Source organism: Delphinus delphis, chromosome 4, assembly GCF_949987515.2.
Source record: "Delphinus delphis chromosome 4, mDelDel1.2, whole genome shotgun sequence".
Classification (NCBI taxonomy): Eukaryota; Metazoa; Chordata; class Mammalia; order Artiodactyla; family Delphinidae; genus Delphinus; species Delphinus delphis.
In genome coordinates this window covers 65,773,626-65,792,821 of record NC_082686.1, presented here as the reverse complement: position 1 = coordinate 65,792,821, position 19,196 = coordinate 65,773,626, and the positions used below count along the sequence as shown (strand labels likewise).

Genomic DNA, 19,196 nt, shown 5'->3' with positions numbered 1-19,196 from the left:
TGTTAATTGGATGGTGTTTTCTAGGGATTAGAAATGGAAAGAGTAGAAAGTTAACTGAAGCATATAAAGTTTGAAGCCTGACAATGGCAAAATGACGAAGTCTTTTAGATGTTAGTTTTGTGGTTGCTGGCAGTAAAGCTTTATCATAAATAAAAGAAAGAAAGAAAGAAGGGGGAGGGGGAAAAAGAATGAAGGAAGGAAATAGAAAGGGACTTGCTATATTTTTGCTTGCTATATTTTCATGGTATTATAATCAGGTATTTTCTCTTTTCCAGTAGGAATTTAGTAATTCTTTTTAAAAAATTTTTATTTCATTATATCTTTCATTTTATTATTTATTTATTTAATTTTGGCTGCGTTGGGTCTTTGTTGTTCCACGTGGGCTTTCTCTAGTTGCGGCGGGTGGCGAGCAGGGGCTGCTCTTAGTTGCGATGCGCGGGCTCCTTATGGCAGTGGCTTCTCGTTGCGGAGCACGGGCTCTAGGCTCGCGGGCTTTAGTAGTTGTGGCTCGCGGGCTCTAGAGCGCAGGCTCAGTAGTTGTGGCCCACGGGCTTAGTTGCTCCACGGCATGTGGGATCTTCCCGGACCAGGGCTCGAACCCGTGTCCCCTGCATTGGCAGGTGGATTCTTAATGACTGCACCACCAGGGAAGTCCAGTAATTATTTATTTTTTTTGCGGTACTTGGGCCTCTCACTGTTGTGGCCTCTCGCGTTGCGGAGCACAGGCTCCGGACGCGCAGGCTCAGCGGCCATGGCTCACGGGCCCAGCCGCTCCATGGCACGTGGGATCCTCCCGGACCGGGGCACGAACCCGTGTCCCCTGCATCGGCAGGCGGACTCTCAACCACTGCGCCACCAGGGAAGCCCCCAGTAATTCTTATAATTATTTTTTCTCCTCCTTAAGAATTGGTTTCTTTCAAATCTTTTGAGTCTTATAGTTTCAGTCTTGTTCCTACCCTTTTCAGGAATTAAGAAAATTAGTTCACCAGGTTGCTGCTTATGAATCTGATCTATGTAGGACTAGAACTTGTGCTAGTTTTACTTAGCTTCATCTTTAAGACCTTGTTAAAATGTTTTTCTCAGTCAGGCCTTCTTTGCCCCATATTTTAAAAATTGTAGCTGCTCCCCAATTCTGCACTTTCCATTCCCCTCCTCTGCACTTTTTTTTGAAACATTTATCACCTTGTTATATATAATTTATTTTGTGTCTGCTCTTCCCTCCTCTCCTGTTTAAAATGAAAGTTACAGAGAGTGGGCAGATTTTTGTTTCTTTAGTGCCTTGTGTATTTCCAGAGTGCAAAGCAATGCCTGGATAATAGGATTTCAGTAAATATTTTTTGAACAATGAATAGAGGGTACTCAGTATTTGTGGAATGATTGGATGTTTTATATTTAGTTGATGGAGGTGAAATTCTAAGTGTTTACAGTTTAGGATTCCATAGTTGTTTTGTATTGTGGTGTTTCATTGTCAGTCTAGTAATAGAATTAAATTTATTGACAAGTTGAAATTTCTGAATTTATTTCTGAATAATTCCAGAACAGGGATTATTCTTTATTAATTTAACTTTTATGATATTGTTTATTAACATTTGCTAAGTGAATACCAAAAAGACTAATAAGATGAGTAGGGGAAAACCTTTTAGCTTGCTGTGAGAGTCTGGCTTTTTTGGTCCTTGTGAGGGACCTGGATTAAGGTTTAAGAGCTTTCTTGCTCTCTCTCTGACTTTGAGATTCATCCCAGGGATTTTGTGTTTTTAGTTATATTTCTTTGGAAATAACAAGTTGTGAGGAAATGAGTTTGATGAAACTGCTGCCATGATTGCTTTTTTGAAATCAAAACTGTTGTTGAATGTTAATTAGCACCACAGCTTTGTGTGAAGGCTTTTAGACTTGAGTGATAATGAGTCTCATTATTATAGAGTGTAAGATGTTCCAAGGTCTCCACATTTATTCATCCAGCACTTAAGGCCAACTATATGCTAGGCACTCTGCTAGACTACTGAGCATACAAAAGTCAGTGGGACAGATTCAGTAAAGAGGAGATAGTAAAAATGTTTGTTTCACAGGTGCTTCTCCTGGATGTGGGATTTCCCAAAAGCAGGAGAATTTATTTTCTTGGGTATTTTTGATTTTGATTTAATCTAAATTGAAATAGAAAATGAGCCACTTACTAGTATTGAGATGTATGATCACAGCATAATTTTTTTTTTTTGCGGTACACGGGCCTCTCACTGTTGTGGCCTCTCCTGTTGCAGAGCACAGGCTCCGGACGCGCAGGCTCAGCGGCCATGGCTCATGGGCCCAGCCACTCCGCGGCGTGTGGGATCTTCCCGGACCGGGGCACAAACCCATGTCCCCTGCATCGGCAGGCGGACTCCCAAACACTGGGCCACCAGGGAAGCCCTCACAGCATAATTTTAATATCAATCTGCTATTGAGCTGGAGTTTGTATGAATGTATATGACTTTTTGAAGGTATTAACATTTATTGTCTTGTACTTTTTACCTGCTTTATTCTTTTAACGTAGTCCTTATAACAACCCTGAGAGATGGGAGTTATTGTCAGTATTTTACAAATAAGAAAAGTGAGTTTCAGAGAGCTTAAGTCATTCGCTTACGGTTCATAGCTTATAAGTTGTGGATTTTAAACCAAGCCTATTGATGCTGAAGTCCATAAACTTTTTATAACACTTCCCCAGAGGAATCTGGTTTTCTTTATTTTGGCAGGGTTGGGGGCATGTAGGTAATGTTAAATAACAAGATGTACTGAATTTGTAAGCTGTTCTGCAAATTTTGAGCCAGAGTATTTCAAAATAAAAATTCTCTTTTTTTTTTAAGAAAAAATAAAATATATTCATTATGGCAAGAAATACAACATTAGGGAGAAGAGAAAAGAAGAAAAGAAGAAAGGTAGCTGGGATGGGGAGAGCCATAGTCCTGTTGATCCACTGTTAACCTTTTGGTATATGGGTGATATTTAACGTAATATATTGATAGTTTGGATTCCAGAGTTTCTGAGACCTGGAGTTAAATCTGGGCTCTGCCATCTAATAGTTTTGTGATTTGAGACTTTAATGGTTTTGGGGCAAATTATTTAAATTTTTCAAAGGAAAGAACTGAGGTTTGGAGAGGGCAGCCTACGTCATAAAGTTTTTTTTTTTTTTTAATAAATTTATTTATTTTTGGCTGTGTTGGGTCTTCGTTGCTGCTCACGGGCTTTCTCTAGTTGCAGCGAGCAGGGGCTACTCTTCATTGCAATGCACGGGCTTCCCATTGCGGTGGCTTCTCTTGTTGCAGAGCACAGGCTCTAGGCACGCGGACTTCAGTAGTTGTGGTGCATGGGCTCAGTAGTTGTGGCACACGGGCCTAGTTGCTCTGTGGCATGTGGGATCTTCCCGGACCAGGGCTCGAACCCGTGTCCCCTGCATTGGCAGGCGGATTCTTAACCACTGCACCACCAGCGAAGTCCCTAATGACATTTTTAATAAAAATAATATTTTCCCAAATAAAAATATTGAGAAATTTTACATTTTTGCAAATCTCTTTGCAAAGAGAATGAGAGTGAAAAAGGCATTGTTATGTTATGTGAAATATTATTGTTATGAAAATAGTTTTGGCCTCATGGGCCTCCTGAAAGGATCCAGAGATCTAGACTACACTTTGAGAACTACTGACATAAATATTCAATTATATTTTCTTCTTGTATTCTTCTTGTATTTTTATGACCAAATTTAAATCTGGAATGAATTTGATTACTACCTTCCCACCACTCATTAGTCAACATTTTTTTTTTTTTTTGCGGTACGCGGGCCTCTCACTGTGTGGCCTCTCCCGTTGCAGAGCACAGGCTCCAACCTGCCATGGCTCATGGGCCCAGCCGCTCTGCGGCATGTGGGATCTTCCTAGACCGGGGCACGAACCCGTGTCCCCTGCATCGGCAGGTGGACTCTCAACCACTGCGCCACCAGGAAGCCCTACCCAACATCTTTTGAAAGTCCCATTTTCTTGTAAATCATTGACTGACTGCCTAGAAAGAAGCTATAAACCTTTCCACCTTGCTCAGTTGTTACTGCCTGAGCTTAACTGTTGATTGAAAGCCCTAGTCTTAGCAATCTTTGCTTAATGTTGTATTTCTATTTTGGTATATTCTCTTAGGTTCCTGATGCATTCCCTCAACCCCAACTTTCAGTTTCACATATATTGTCCTAAAACTTAAAGATTTTTTATTTCTGTTGATGATTGTGGCATATTGCTCTGATAAATAGTTTGCTCACCAATTCTGAAAGTGATGTATAATCACTGTAGGAAATCTAAAATGTGCATAGAAGCATAAATGAGAAAAGAATATTTTGTCACTATGAATATGCGGAGTGCTGCAGACATGCTATTGTTGTTGTCCTGTGGTGGAGGTTACTTCAGTATTGAAAAATGCTAGCAAGTTGAACTATACGTAAATTCCTGCTCCACTCTTAATAAATTGTACATCTTTTGATGTGCTGCTTAGCTTCTTGGGATCCCTTGCTCACCAGACTTATGTTTATTACTTTTTGTGTGTTCCTAGGTACTTTGGATAAAAAGAACAAGACTTCATTTCTCTTGTCACTAATTTTGCAGGTTAATGAAAAAATAATAAACATGTTATGTGATAAGTATTATTATAGCTGTAAGCAATTATGAATATTATGGGAGAGCCTAAGCAAGCTATTGTTGAAAAATGATGAGGGAGTGAAGAGTAGGCAGTGGTCTTGAAAAAATTAAGGTTGTATAATCTTTCTTTAGTATTTTTTGATGATTTGTTTGGCTGTCTGGGTCAAGAGAAGGTAGGAGTCAAGAATGACTCCCAACTATTTGGCTTGAAAGACAGGGTGGATAATGAAGTTTACTAAAATAGGGAATATATTCTGCTCCTAACAAAATAAAACTCCCTGCACACCTACACTTTCCAAGGCTCTGTTCTTTTGCTTTCCAAGATGAGCTCAGTTGTGGCCATGTTGAGTTTGATGGGCCTGGAAATATTCAGGTGGAGATGTGTAGGAGGCATTGGAAAGCTGTTAGGAGAGAGTGTGGGCTAGAGAGTTAGCAGTGTAGCATAAGTGGTTGAATGAAGATTAAGATCATCCTTTGAGAATTATTAGCAGGAGAAGAGAAGAAGGATAGGGACCCTCCAACATTTGAGAGACAGGCAGAGGAAAATAAATCCAGCAAAAAGTAGTCAGAAGAGGGGAAAATGGAAGAGTGGTGGTGTAGAATGCAACTGACCAGAATTTAAAGAAGGATGAGGGTAGCGGAGAAAGGGATTTGAAATGTTAAATCCAGCTTAAAAAGGCAAGCCTGAAAATGGTTCATTAGATTTAAGAATAAGGAGGCATTGTTGACTAAAGCAAAAACAGTTTAACTGGGGGGCTGGGTACAGAAATTAATAGCAAAGAGGTTAAAGGTGAAGAAGTGGAAGATAGTATTGGCTACTCTTTGAGAAGCTTGCCTATGAAGATAGGGGAGTGTGAATTAGAAGTGGACAAAAACATAGGGATTTGAGAGTGTTTATGTTCTAAGGAAGAAGAGAGGAGAGAATAAGAGATTGAACTAGGAGTTGGGGAAATACAGTCATCTTGGACTTTCTAGAGAAATGATTTCAAACTTTTTGTTCTTTTCGTAAAAATTTTTCTAAAATGTATATTTTAGATAATACTGACTATGGTTTTTGATACCTTTTTATGATATTTCAGTTGTCACAAACAGGAGTTACTCTACTGTTGTTCTTCTGAAGAGCTCCATTCTAAAATGGGCTATTTAATATAATCATGTAGCTTTTTGATGGTCAGTTTCATCTTTTTCTTGCATGTGTATGTGTCCCCCCAACTCATTAATGTGGTTGATGCTAACAGTAATACCATCTGTTCCTACAAATGTACTGCCTACGTAACTGAACTGGGAAATCTGTTAATCAGTAGTTAGAATTGTGCTCTGAATGAGATTACTGATATTAATTAGTAAATTGTAAGGAAGATCTGGGGGATGGCTGCTTCCATAAAGCTTAGTTTGTGATCTATCTATGTATCTGTCTATGGTTTTCTGCTGCTGTTTCACTTAAAGGATGTAGAGCTCATAGTTACATTGCTTTAGAATGCCAACTCCAACACTTACTAACTCTGAACTTTCAAAACTTTCAAAACTTGACTTTATTTTTAAAATGATGATAATAGTACTTACCTCACAGGACCATTATGGAGGATAAATGGTGTAACCCATTAAAAACACGCTTGGTACAGAGCAGGTAGATTAACAATTGTTAGCTGTTACTGTCTCCAGGGTTTTGATTTTCTAGGCTTGATGTTCCTGGATGTTTTCTTGATTAGAGAGGTGTTACTATATTTGAAAAGGGACTAGATTAAAATAGAGCATAGTGTAGATTTTATGTGTCTGGGAGGGCAGTGAGAATTTGCAGCATATATAAAGAAGGAGATTTATTTCCTGAGATAGGTTGCTTGGTTGTTATACCTGTTGAGGGCAGGTTTTTCTTAGAGGCATTTGAAATGCTGTATACCTCTAAATTGGTTCTGTAATCCCTTTATTTTTGAATCGAATACAAAAAGTATTTTAAAATGAGAGGGGGGTAAAAATGACCTAGAATTATGTTATGGGGCATTTTAGTTGAGAGAGACAGAGACACACAGAGAGAGAGAGAGAGAGAGAGAGAGAGAGAGAGAGAGAGAGAGTGTGTGTGTGTGTGTGTGTGTGTGTGTGTGTGTGTAGGAGAACAGGGGTTGCTGTAGGCTGCTATTTTAGGACAGGAAATTAATGTAACCTGGTGAGGCTCATGAATATTGCAGGCTTAGTATCAAAACCGCTGGGTAACCTGTAATTTAACCCAGGGCAGTACTTGGAGGGCAGGAAGTTAGAGTCTGTGCCTTTGTCTGAGAAAGCCTATATTCACCTTTTTTTATGAGAGACTTGAGCTCTCAAAAAAGACAGAGAATGAAATTATCTAGTATTTGATAACCGTCAATTTAGTCATTCTTTTTTTCCTTCTATCAAATAAGTTGTACTATTCTTTTAAACAATTTAGAGTTCTGTTGAGAATCTATGCCTTTTTTGGTATAGTCAAACATTAATGGATGGAAAATCCTGTTTTGTAGCTTTTGTGAATGTACAAGTACATATATAAGCCTCGCCATTGAACTTCTGTAACACCCACAGACCCCCTTTATAAAGGAGAGGAGCATTTAATATGTTTAAAAATAGTTAACTAAATTGTTTCCTTCTGAGAATTTCTCTGGATGTGTTAATGGAGTTGAAAATTTATAAAGCTGCTAAACCCACACGGGAATTTTCACTTGTTTTAAATGCCATAAAAACAGATTTTACTTTTATTGATAACTGGCTTAGTAAAAAGACCATGTTAAATTCAGAATGATTTAAGAAAACATTAAAGGTTTCAATGCGTTTTTTTAAAAAAAGTACTTCCTGTATGCAGGTCTCTCCGTATCTGCAGTCATACCAAATGAAACACGAGTGCCTTGGTTCTTGCCTTGCTACAAAACCACCCTCTCAGCAGTAGGTAGAGCTTGTTGGCATTGGCAGTGTTAGGTCAGTGACCTGACTATTAAAGCAGTGCTAGCTTTTCATTGAAGGAGGGATAAGATCTCTGTCCTGTGTTGAAATATGTTAGGTGCTTGCCAGTTGAGAAAACTATTGTACCATTTGTGGGAGGTATTGGATTAATAAGGTTTAGTATTTTTGACTTGTCAAAGTAAGATTTAATTGTCTTGTATTAAAAAGTTGCTCTCGTGATACAGTTCTTCTGGAAAATTTAGAAACACTTGGAGAATTCCCTTACTTAAGCAAAAGGAAAAAACCCTAAAAACTCCAATTTTAGTTAACCATATAAATACCTCCCCTCTAAGTACAGTCAGTGGCCACTATGTAATAGTTGTTTTTCCAAAGTAATGTCATGTTATCAAAAATTGCATTTATGTTATTAATGGTTTTAAGTTGCTAAAATTTTAGAAAAAAGGGTGGTGGTGGCTTAGTAGATTGGTTTTCAGATTTCTAATCACAAAGTAATTGTACAAATTTAATAGGTAGGTTTTCTTTTTCTCTTTAAGATATAGATTGTATATCTATAGAACCTAAACCACACTGAACAAGTAAGTATTTGATAACATAAAGCTAGCTTTTGCACCAGATTAATGGCCTTTACCTGTCATCACTGGTATCAGTAGTGTGTGTTAGCTATTGACATATAACAAACCACTGAAAACATGGTTTAAAACAACCACCATTTGTTATTGCCCATGAATCTTTGGATCAACTGGGTAGTTCTGCTGATCTGGGCCAGGCCTACGTATCTTACATGGGTTTGCTCATATTTCTCATGGATTTAGTCAATAGATTGTCTAAGACTAACTTGTCTAGCGTGGTCTCACTCATGATTTGCTGGTTGTGGCTGCATGTCAGCTGGAGTACCAGGGTAACTGGGCCACATGTCTTTAGATACCCTGCAGTCTGACTTAGGCTTGTTCCACTGTGGCAGAGCATATTTTCAAGAGAGAGAGATGGAAGCATGCAGGAGTTCTTGAGGCTTAGGCTTAAAACTGGCAAACTGTCTTTTACTGCCTTCTATTGGCCAAAGCATGTCATCAGTCCAATTCAAATTCAAGAGGTGGGGAAAGACTACAAAGTCACACTGTGAAGCGTGTAAATATAGGGAGACCTGAAAAATGGGGGGAACTTTTACAGTCAGTCTCCCACATTTAATGGACTATACTCCAATTAAAAAAAAACCTCCCACATTTAGTATAGTGATTTTTTTTCAATTACCCAATCGTATACTTTTAAACCTTTATTAGTGATAAAGCACATACCTACTCCCTGGAGTAGCTGTGCTATACCTACAAACAGCTTTTATCTTATTTCCTTCACAGTTACGCTTTCCTACATAATGCAAATTGGGTTCCCAACTAAACAGTTGAGTTATGTCCTATTTAGTTAAGAAAACTGGAAGAGATGTTTAAAATTGTCCTCTGTTGCCTATTTTAATCTGATTAATTTTCCTGCCTTTCTTTGAAGGCTTTCTTAATAATTTGCTTTCTCATAGTCTATTCAGTTTTATTTCCCAGAGTTCTGTTCTCTGGCTTGCCCAGTGACTTTCTCTCTGTCATTTTTTTTTTTGGAGATAAAATTGACACAACAAAAAAATCAAACACTTTAAAGTGTACATGCGTTTACATTCACAGTATGTAGCCACCACTTTTATCAAGTTCCGAAACATTTTTATCACCTTGAAAGAAAAATCTGTGTCCATTAGCAATCACCTACTCAAGTCTTCCTATAAACCCCTGGCAACCACCAGTATGCTTTCTGTCCCTATGGATTTACTTATTCTGGGCTGTCATTTGTTTTTATCCTCTATGCATCCGGTTTTGTTCTTTCTGCCCAGAGTATCCAGAATCCTATTAGGCCTCTTCAGTATTTGGCCCACTTATTTCTTCCTCCTCACAGAGATTGTATCCTGTAGTTTAATTTAGCTTCAGTGAACATTAGCACTGCACTCCACTGGAACTGCTTTTCCGTTTCTCAAGTTGTTTCCTCTGAGTCTTTCCTGCAGGGTGCTTCCTTTGCGGGAAGGCAGGGAGAGGGCCCTCCCCCTAATGTTTGTATATTGACCTCAGCCCTTTGTTCTTACTCTTTCCACCTTCCTTCTCCCTGGGTGATCTTAGCTACTTCTGTGGCCAAATTGAGATCTCTAACCCAGATATCATCAGAATTCCAGACCTGCTGGAATTACCACCTGGATGTTTCACAACTACTTTAAACTGAACATGTTAAAATTGAAATCCTTTTCTCTCCTTACCCTCTCCTTCCTTAAATGAAATGAAACCTTAGTATTACTCTTCCTTCTATTCTCTCTCTTGGTAAATGGCACCATTATCCATGGAGATCCCTGAGTTTGTTCCCAGGAGTCAGAGTTGTTTCCTCTTTATATGAGTACCTAATTCTCTACCTCTAGTCATTCTTCAAGTCCACTCCACCCCTTAAATATCTCTGGAATCTCTTCCTTTTCATTGCTATAGACCTCACTTTAGTTTAGGACCTTATCACTTTTTGCCTAGAAAGGGGTTCACAAACTGTAGGCCAAAGACCAGTTATGGCCAGCTGTCAGCAGTTTTTGTAGAATCAAGTTTTATGGGAATACAGCTTTGCTCATTAGTTTTACGTGTTCATCATCTATGGCTGGTTTTATGCTACAGTGGCAGAGTTGTATAGTTGTAACAGAGACCACATGGCCTGCAAAGCCTAAAATATTTACTGTCAGACCCTTTACAGAAAAGATTTGCCTACCCTTGGATTTTCTGTCTTTACTGTGTCTACCGCTCCAGGTGAATATTCAGAGGTCTGACCATATATCCCATTGCATGAATCTTTTATTTACTATTCATTCCCTATTGAATAAAGTTTGAGACTCTTATCATACATAAAGCCCTTGCTTACCTCTCTTGGCTTATTTTCTCATTCAGAAGGCATCTTAGTCTCTCTGGTATGTGCCTGAAATGTTCTCTTTTCTTTCTGGTACATTTATATGTCTCTCAAAATCTAGCACAGATGTTATTTTCCTAAGAAATCTTCTGATATTCTAGATTATTCCCTCTTCCTTGCTTCCTTCATACCTTCTACAACTTTTGTTGTACTTAACATACCCATCATGCAATCTTATCCATTTAATGGTATTCCCCTAGTAGACTTTAAAACCAACCCTTGGCCAGGCCTGGAGCCAGGTATTGAATTACTCTTTCAAGAAGTGTTTGTTGACTGAGTGAATTGATTGCTTTTGTGTTAAACTTTTCCTAACTAGTCTGTCATGGCAGGAATCATGTCTTAAACAACTTTTACTTCCTCTGATTGTATCTAGGGAAATGCTATATCCATAGTAGGTACAGTTATTGGTTAAATTCTTGGTTTGAATTGTCATCTAGATAAAGGAAGCAAAAGATTCCTTTTGGGGAGAATGGACATTTATCAAAGAGAGGCTATCTGGCTAAGCCCATTAAAAGGGGACTTGATTTGTTTTAATTACTAACTTCCCCCCCCTTGTCATATATAGGCACTTTTTATTCTCTTCCGTACTGGGCAATTTAATTGATTTTAATTTAATATTTTGTGCCATTAAATAGGCATCATATGACCTGTTCTGCATAGTGCAGAGATAAGGAACAAGATAGATGGAATGTGCTAAGTTGATGCATTCATACAGGACAAAGTCATTCTAAAAGTACTGAGTTAGTCTGGGTGTAAATGGGAACAGAAATGGAATGTGTTACTATTGCCATTAGCTGTTAGCTATCTATACTTTTTCTTTACTAGATTAATATACCTGTTTGTGGGACGTAGGTGCTGGTCCTCATAATATTTCCTACCAGTAGAAGGAGGAGGAGTCATCATTGTCATTGTCATTGTCATTGTCGACACCTGTCTAGTGCTTTTTATGTGCCAGCGACTGTTCTAAGCACAGTAGTACATAAATTAACTCATTTATAACCTATGAGGTAGATTCTGTTATCCTTATTTTACAGATGAGGGGCCTGAGGCACAGGGAAGTGACATAAATAAACTTGGCTAAGATAATACAGCTAATAAATGGTGGAGCCAGAATTTAACCCCAGCTGTCTGGCCCCAGACTAGGTGCTCTTGGTCAGTACGATGGACTTTTCCTTCATGGATCATGGAATGATTTGAGTGCACAGTTCTTGTGTTCATTGCCTTCCTCTTTAAAACAAAACTCTGGGATTTGGGGCCAGTGGGGAAAGGAGGAAGTACTAAATGGTTAAAGATAGTTTTCTTAAAAAAGACATTTATATCCCATTTTATATTTTTCGTGATTAGTGATAGAATTCCTTTTATCTTTTACTGCAAATTGAAGCAAGAGTTTGGTTTTCTTTTGGCTTAACTTGTATGTATATAGTAAGTGCTTACTAAATGGTTGGCTTTAAGCAAAGAACTGTGGGGCAATAGAGGCAAGTGTACTACAGTTGAAAGTTAAATATATATATATATATATATATATAATGAAACAAATTTATGTATGTAGCTATAGAAGGTATAATTTTATTTAGCTGTGAGTATATAAAGTCCCTAAACCTGGAAATATATTAATAACTGTGGTAATCAAGAGGAAATCATCATTGGAGATTCTAGGTGTTGCTTTTAGCCAGCTTAAAAAAACACCTGGAGATACAACGTATATAAAGCAGATTACTCAAAGCCTAAGTGTACAACGCAGTGAATACACTACCACAGAGATCAACCGAAGTGTTCAACATTTTCATTATCATTCCAGAAGACTCTCTTGTGGCCCCTCCCAGTCAGTAAATGCCCCATCCCTTATCTTGCTTTATTTTCAAAAATTGCAATTATTTCAGCTCGATATATGTTAGTTTGTCTTTTCTACTTAAAGTGTAAACTTCCTGAGGACAGAGACTTGGTTTTGCTCACTGTTCTTTTCCATTGCTCAGCATAGTGTCTGGTATATAGTAAGTGGTTAACAATTATTTGCTAACTAAAAATACTTAATTATTCCCTATATACATATTATATGGTACACAGGTGCTGCTTAATGTACTAGGTGCTGAGGATAGATGGTAAATTTTAGTTTTCTAGGGTGAGACTTTTGATATCAGCATGATACTTAGACCAATTTTTAAACAGGGATATTGAACCGTACTGGCATTGAGTTTAGTGTGTGCTGGTCTTTGCTCTCGTGAATGTTAGGAAATATGGGAAATTTGGTACCAGTGAGCGATAATAGCAGTCTATCAGATTGCTTTCTTGAGAGTATCTGATTTCTTAGTTATCTCAGATTCTTAACTTACACCCTAAATGATCTTTTTGAATACCCCAAACAGTTGCAAAAGACTTAAATGCTCTTGTTCTTGTGGGAAGAGAACTGTGATAGAAGAAGCATTGGTTTATTTGATCAGGTAAGACAGTTTAGGTGTAGTTTATAGGTCTTTTGTATCACTTCAGTTAAAACAATAAAAATTGTCTATCTTGATTAAAATAAGTTAAGGAGTATGTGGTTTAGAAATCATTCTAGTTCAAACTTATATTCATGTAGAGAAGGAAATTTTGAGCCAGAAGTGACCCTAGTATTCTGGTTCATGTTCCTGTTTGTCAAGTTTAATCCTCTCATTTTACATTTGAGGAAATTGGGGTGCAAAGAAGTTATGTTACGTGCTAGCTCAGTACAAATCAGCAGTCATCCAGTCTGTTTAACTCAAAAGTTCCTGGCTCTTTTGCATCATATTGACAGTAGAATCACTTGGGGACTTTTATAAACTTAATAAACATGTTAGGGTCCTACTCCCAAAGCTTTTTTTTTTTTATTAGATTTGGGATGGGGACCAACAGTGGAAGTTTCTGTTGCTCTACATCCTCACCAGCCTTTGGTGTTGTCAGTGTTTTGGATTTTAGCCTTCCTAATAGGTTTGCAGTAGTATTTTATTTTAATCTTGCAATTCCCTAATGACATACAGTGTTGAGCATCTTTTCATACTTTATTTGCCATCTGTATATCTTCTTTGGTGAGACGTCTGTTCAAGTCTTTTGCCTGTTTTTAATTGGGTTGTTTTCTTATTGTTGAGTTTTAAGAACTCTTCATATATTTTGGATACAAGTCCTTTATCAGATATGTGTTTTGCAAATATTTTCTCCCAATTTGTGGCTTTTCATTCTCTTAACGGTGTCTTTTGCTAAGCAGAAGTCCAACTAATCAGTTTTTCTTTCATGGAATTTGATTTTGGTGTTGTATCTAAAAAGTCATCACCAAACCCCTGGGCAGCTAGATTTTCTCCTGTGTTATCTTTTAGAAGTTTTATAGTTTTGCATTTTACTTTAGATCTGTGATCCATTTTAAGTTAATATTTGTAAAAGGTGTAAACGCAGTTTATATTCAAATTTTTTTTTTACAAGTAGATATCTAGTTGATCTACCACAATTTTTTTGAACACCTGTCATGCTTTTTTGATGTCCTCTTTCAATGGAGCTGTGCTCAAGTGTGAATTATGATTCTTAAAATAAAATAAGGAGGGCTTCCCTGGTGGTGCAGTGGTTGAGAGTCCGCCTGCTGATGCAGGGGACACGGGTTCGTGCCCCGGTCCGGGAAGATCCCACATGCTGCAGAGCGGCTGGGCCCGTGAGCCATGGCCGCTGAGACTGCGGGTCTGGAGGCTGTGGTCCGCAACGGGAGAGGCCACAACAGTTAGAGGCCCGCGTACTGCAAAAAATAATAATAAATAAAAAAAAATAAAATAAGGAACTTGAGATTACCATCACTGTTTTGATTTATAGAGTTAAATTTTTTTTTTTTTTTTTTTTTTGGCTGTGTTGGGTCTTCATTGCTGTGCATGGGCTTTCTCTACTTGCGGCAAGTGGGGGCTACTGTTGGTTGTGGTGAGCGGGCTTCTCATTGCGGTGGCTTCTCTTCTTGCGGAGCATGGGCTCTAGGTGCATCAGCTTCAGTAGTTGGGGCACGCAGGTTCAGTAGTTGTGGCTCACGGCCTCTAGAGTGCAGGCTCTGTAGTTGTGGCGCTTGGGCTTAGTTGCTCCATGGCATGTGGGATCTTCCCGGACCAGGGCTCGAACCTGTGTCCCCTGCATTGGCAGGCGGATTCTTAACCACTGCGCCACCAGGGGAGCCCTGATTTATAGAGTTTAAGAGTAGTTTAGGAGGTAGTAGCATATTGAGTAAGAGCTTGGGCTCTAGGACAACTCATTTCTTTTTTTCAGATTCTGAATTTGCCATTTACTAGCTGTGACCTTGGACAAGTTACTTAACTGTCCCTCAGTCTCCTCCTGTGTAAAAACTATTCTTATGCTAAGTGAAAAATATGTAATATAAAGCGGTACAGTATGTTGCCTATCATATGGCTGATTCTCTTTGTTGTGCAACAGAAACTAACACAGTATTATGAAGCAATTATACTCCAGTAAAGATCTGTTAAAAAATAAGAAACCCCCAAATGCTTTATATACTTTTAAATTTCTAATCTCTGTTACTTTATTCCCTACAGTGTGTTATAGAGAAATAATAATGGTGTTAATCTAAAGAAGAATAAACATTATACTTGGACTGTTTCTGTTGTTATTGATGACTTTCTGGCAGAAGCAGATTTACATAAGGGAGTTTAATGACTGACCTAGTATAATCATCGTTTAAAGTGCGAAAAGTATAAAAAACTGAGTGCTTACTTCATTCTACAAGCTCATTGTTTTCTAAACTCAATAAATATCGAATAGTTCAGGAGTAACAGTTATATGTAAAAGGTGATGGTGAAAGAAGAGCTGTAGTGTCTATGAAAACATATTTCACTTCTTTGTATATGATGAATTACACACTATCTGCTTGCTTATGTATTTAGAATAATTTATTTTAGATTTTGTTTGAGTTAATCTTGCCAAAAAGAATATGAATTTTTTAAGGTAATGGGTCTTCAGTTCTTCAATGTTACAGAACTTCTGGGTAGAGAAGTATGTGTTTCTTAATTGCTATGGATAAGCTAAGATCAGGAGCAAGATAAGAATGTCCACTATTGCCACTTCTATTCAACATTGTATAGGAAGTCCTAGCCACGGCAGTTTGGCAAGAAAAAGAAATCAAAGGCATCCAAATTGGTGAGGAGGAAGTAAAACTGTCTCTGTTTGTGTATAGATCAGATGTGTATAGAAAGTCCAAGAAATCCACTATTACAGCTAGTCAGTGAGTTTATTAGCATGACAGAGAATCACTGTATAAAAGTAAGTTGTATTTCAGGAGATTGGGATTCACATATATACACTAATATGTATAAAATGGATAACTAATAAGAACCTGCTGTATAAAAAAATAAATAAAATTCAAAAAAAAGGTTGACTAAAGTTCCCTCTATGCCTACTTTCTGCAGGGTTTTTATCATAAATGGGTGTTGAATTTTGTCAAAAGCTTCTTCTGCATCTATTGAGATGATCATATGGTTTTTCTCCTTCAATTTGTTAATATGGTGTATCACATTGATTGATTAGCATATATTGATGAATCCTTGCATTCCTGGAATAAACCCCACTTGATCATGGTGTATGATCCTTTTAATGTGCTGTTGGATTCTGTTTGCTAGTGTTTTGTTGAGGATTTTTGCATCTATGTTCATCAGTGATATCGGCCTGTAGTTTTCTTTCTTTGTGACATCCTTGCCTGGTTTTGGTATCAAGGTGATGGTGGCCTCGTAGAATGAATTTGGGAGTGTTCCTCCCTCTGCTATATTTTGGAAGAGTTTGAGAAGGATAGGTGTTAGCTCTTCTCTAAATGTTTGATAGAATTCGCCTGTGAAGCCATCTGGTCCTGGGCTTTTGTTTGTTGGAAGGTTTTTAATCAGAGTTTCAATTTCAGTGCTTGTGATTGGTCCGTTCATATTTTCTGTTTCTTCCTGATTCAGTCTTGGCAGGTTGTGCATTTCTAAGAATTTGTCCATTTCTTCCAGGTTGTCCATTTTCTTGACATAGAGTTGCTTGTAGTAATCTCTCATGATCTTTTGTATTTCTGCAGTGTCAGTTGTTACTTCTCCTTTTTCATTTCTAGTTCTATTGATTTGAGTCTTCTCCCTTTTTTTCTTGATGAGTCTGGCTAGTGGTTTATCAATTTTGTTTATCTTCTCAAAGGACCAGCTTTTAGTTTTATTGATCTTTGCTATCATTTCCTTCATTTCTTTTTCATTTATTTCTGATCTGATTTTTATGATTTCTTTCCTTCTGCTAACTTTGGGGATTTTTGTTCTTCTTTCTCTAATTACTTTAGGTGCAAGATTAGGTTGCTTATTCGAGATGTTTCCTGTTTCTTAAGGTGGGCTTATATTGGTATAAACTTCCCTCTTAGAACTGCTTTTGCTGCATCCCATAGGTTTTGGGTCATCATGTCTCCATTGTCATTTGTTTTTTTTTTTTTTTTTTGTATTTTTTGATTTCCTCTTTGATTTTCTTCAGTGATCACTTCGTTATTAAGTAGTGTATTGTTTAACTTCCATGTGTTTGTATTTTTTACAGATCTTTTCCTGTAATTGATATCTAGTCTCATGGTGTTGTGGTCGGAAAAGATACTTGATACAATTTTAATTTTCTTAAATTTACCAAGGCTTGATTTGTGACCCAAGATAAGATCTATACTGGAGAATGTTCCATGAGCACTTGAGAAAAATGTGTATTCTGTTGTTTTTGGATGAAGTGTCCTATAAATATCAATTAAGTCCATCTTGTTTAATGTATCATTTAAAGCTTGTATTTCCTTATTTATTTTCATTTTGGATAATCTGTCCATTGGTGAAAGTGGGGTGTTAAAGTCCCCTACTATGAATGTGTTACTGTTGATTTCCCCTTTTATGGCTTTAGTATTTGCCTTATGTATTGAGGTGCTCTTATGGTGGGTGCATAAATATTTACAATTGTTATATCTTCTTCTTGGATCGCTCCCTTGATCATTATGTAGTGTCCTACTTTGTCTCTTCTAATACTTTTTATTTTAAAGTCTATTTTGCCTGATATGAGAATTGCTACTCCAGCTTTCTTTTGGTTTCCATTTGCATGGAATATATTTTTCCATCCCCTTACTTTCAGTCTGTATGTGTCTCTAGGTCTGAAGTGGGTCTCTTGTAGACAGCATATATATGGGTTTTGTTTTTGTATCCATTCAGCCAATCGGTGTCTTTTGGTGGGAGCATTTAATCCATTTACATTTAAGGTAATTATTGATATGTATGTTCCTATTCCCATTTTCTTAATTGTTTTGGGTTCGTTATCGTAGGTCTTTTCCTTCTCTTGTGTTTCTTGTCTAGAGAAGTTCCTTTAGCATTTGTTTGTAAAGCTGGTTTCATGGTGCTGAACTCTCTCAGTTTTTGCTTGTCTGTAAAGGTTTTAATTTCTCCATCAAATCTGAATGAGATCCTTGCTGGGTAGAGTAATCTTGGTTGCAGGTTCTTCTCCTTCATCACTTTAAATATGTCCTGCCAGTCCCTTCTGGCTTGCAGAGTTTCTGCTGAAAGATCAGCTGTTAACCTTATGGGGATTCCCTTGTGTGTTATTTGTTGTTTTTCCCTTGCTGCTTTTAATATGCTTTCTTTGTATTTAATTTTTGACAGTTTGACTAATATGTGTCTTGGCGTATTTCTCCTTGGATTTTTCCTGTATGGGACTCTCTTTGCTTCCTGGACTTGATTAACTATTTCCTTTCCCATATTAGGGAAGTTTTCAACTATAATCTTTTCAAATATTTTCTCAGTCCCTTTCTTTTTCTCTTCTTCTTCTGGAACCCCTATAATTCGAATGTTGGTGCGTTTAATGTTGTCCCAGAGGTCTCTGAGACTGTCCTCAGTTCTTTTCATTCTTTTTTCTTTATTCTGCTCTGCAGTAGTTATTTCCACTATTTTATCTTCCAGGTCACTTATCTATTCTTTTGCCTCAGTTATTCTGCTATTGATCCCATCTAGAGTATTTTAAATTTCATTTATTGTGTTGTTCATCATTGCTTGTTTCATCTTTAGTTCTTCTAGGTCCTTGTTAAATGTTTCTTGCATTTTGTCTATTCTATTTCCAAGATTTTGGATCATCTTTACTATCATTATTCTGAATTCTTTTTCAGGTAGACTGCCTATTTCCTCTTCATTTGTTAGGTCTGGTGGGTTTTTATCTTGCTCCTTTATCTGCGGTGTGTTTTTCTGTCTTCTCATTTTGCTTATCTTACTGTGTTTGGGGTCTCCTATTTGCAGGCTGCAGGTTCGTAATTCCCGTTGTTTTTGGTGTCCGTCCCCAGTGGCTAAAGTTGGTTCAGTGGGTTGTGTAGGCTTCCTGGTGGAGGGGACTAGTTCCTGTGTTCTGGTGGATGAGGCTGGATCTTGTCTTTCTGGTGGGCAGGTCCACATCTGTTGGTGTGTTTTGGGGTATCTGTGGACTTATTATGATTTTAGGTAGCCTCTCTACTAATGGGTGGGGTTGTGTTCCTGTCTTGGTAGTTGTTTGGCATAGGGTGTCCAGCACTGTAGCTTGCTGGTCGTTGAGTGAAGCTGGGTGTTGGTGTTGAGATGGAGATCTCTGGGAGATTTTTGCCCTTTGATATTACGTGGAGCTGGGAGATCTCTTGTGGACCAGTGTCCTGAAGTTGGCTCTCCCACCTCAGAGGCACAG

The 19,196-nt window shown here is 37.8% G+C and overlaps 1 protein-coding gene across 4 annotated transcripts in view; it reads left to right on the top strand.

Annotated features, from left to right (window-relative positions):
- The window catches only part of GSK3B (glycogen synthase kinase 3 beta), a 201,100-nt gene that overhangs the window by 26,461 nt on the left and 155,443 nt on the right, over nt 1–19,196 (top strand). The window lies entirely within an intron of this gene.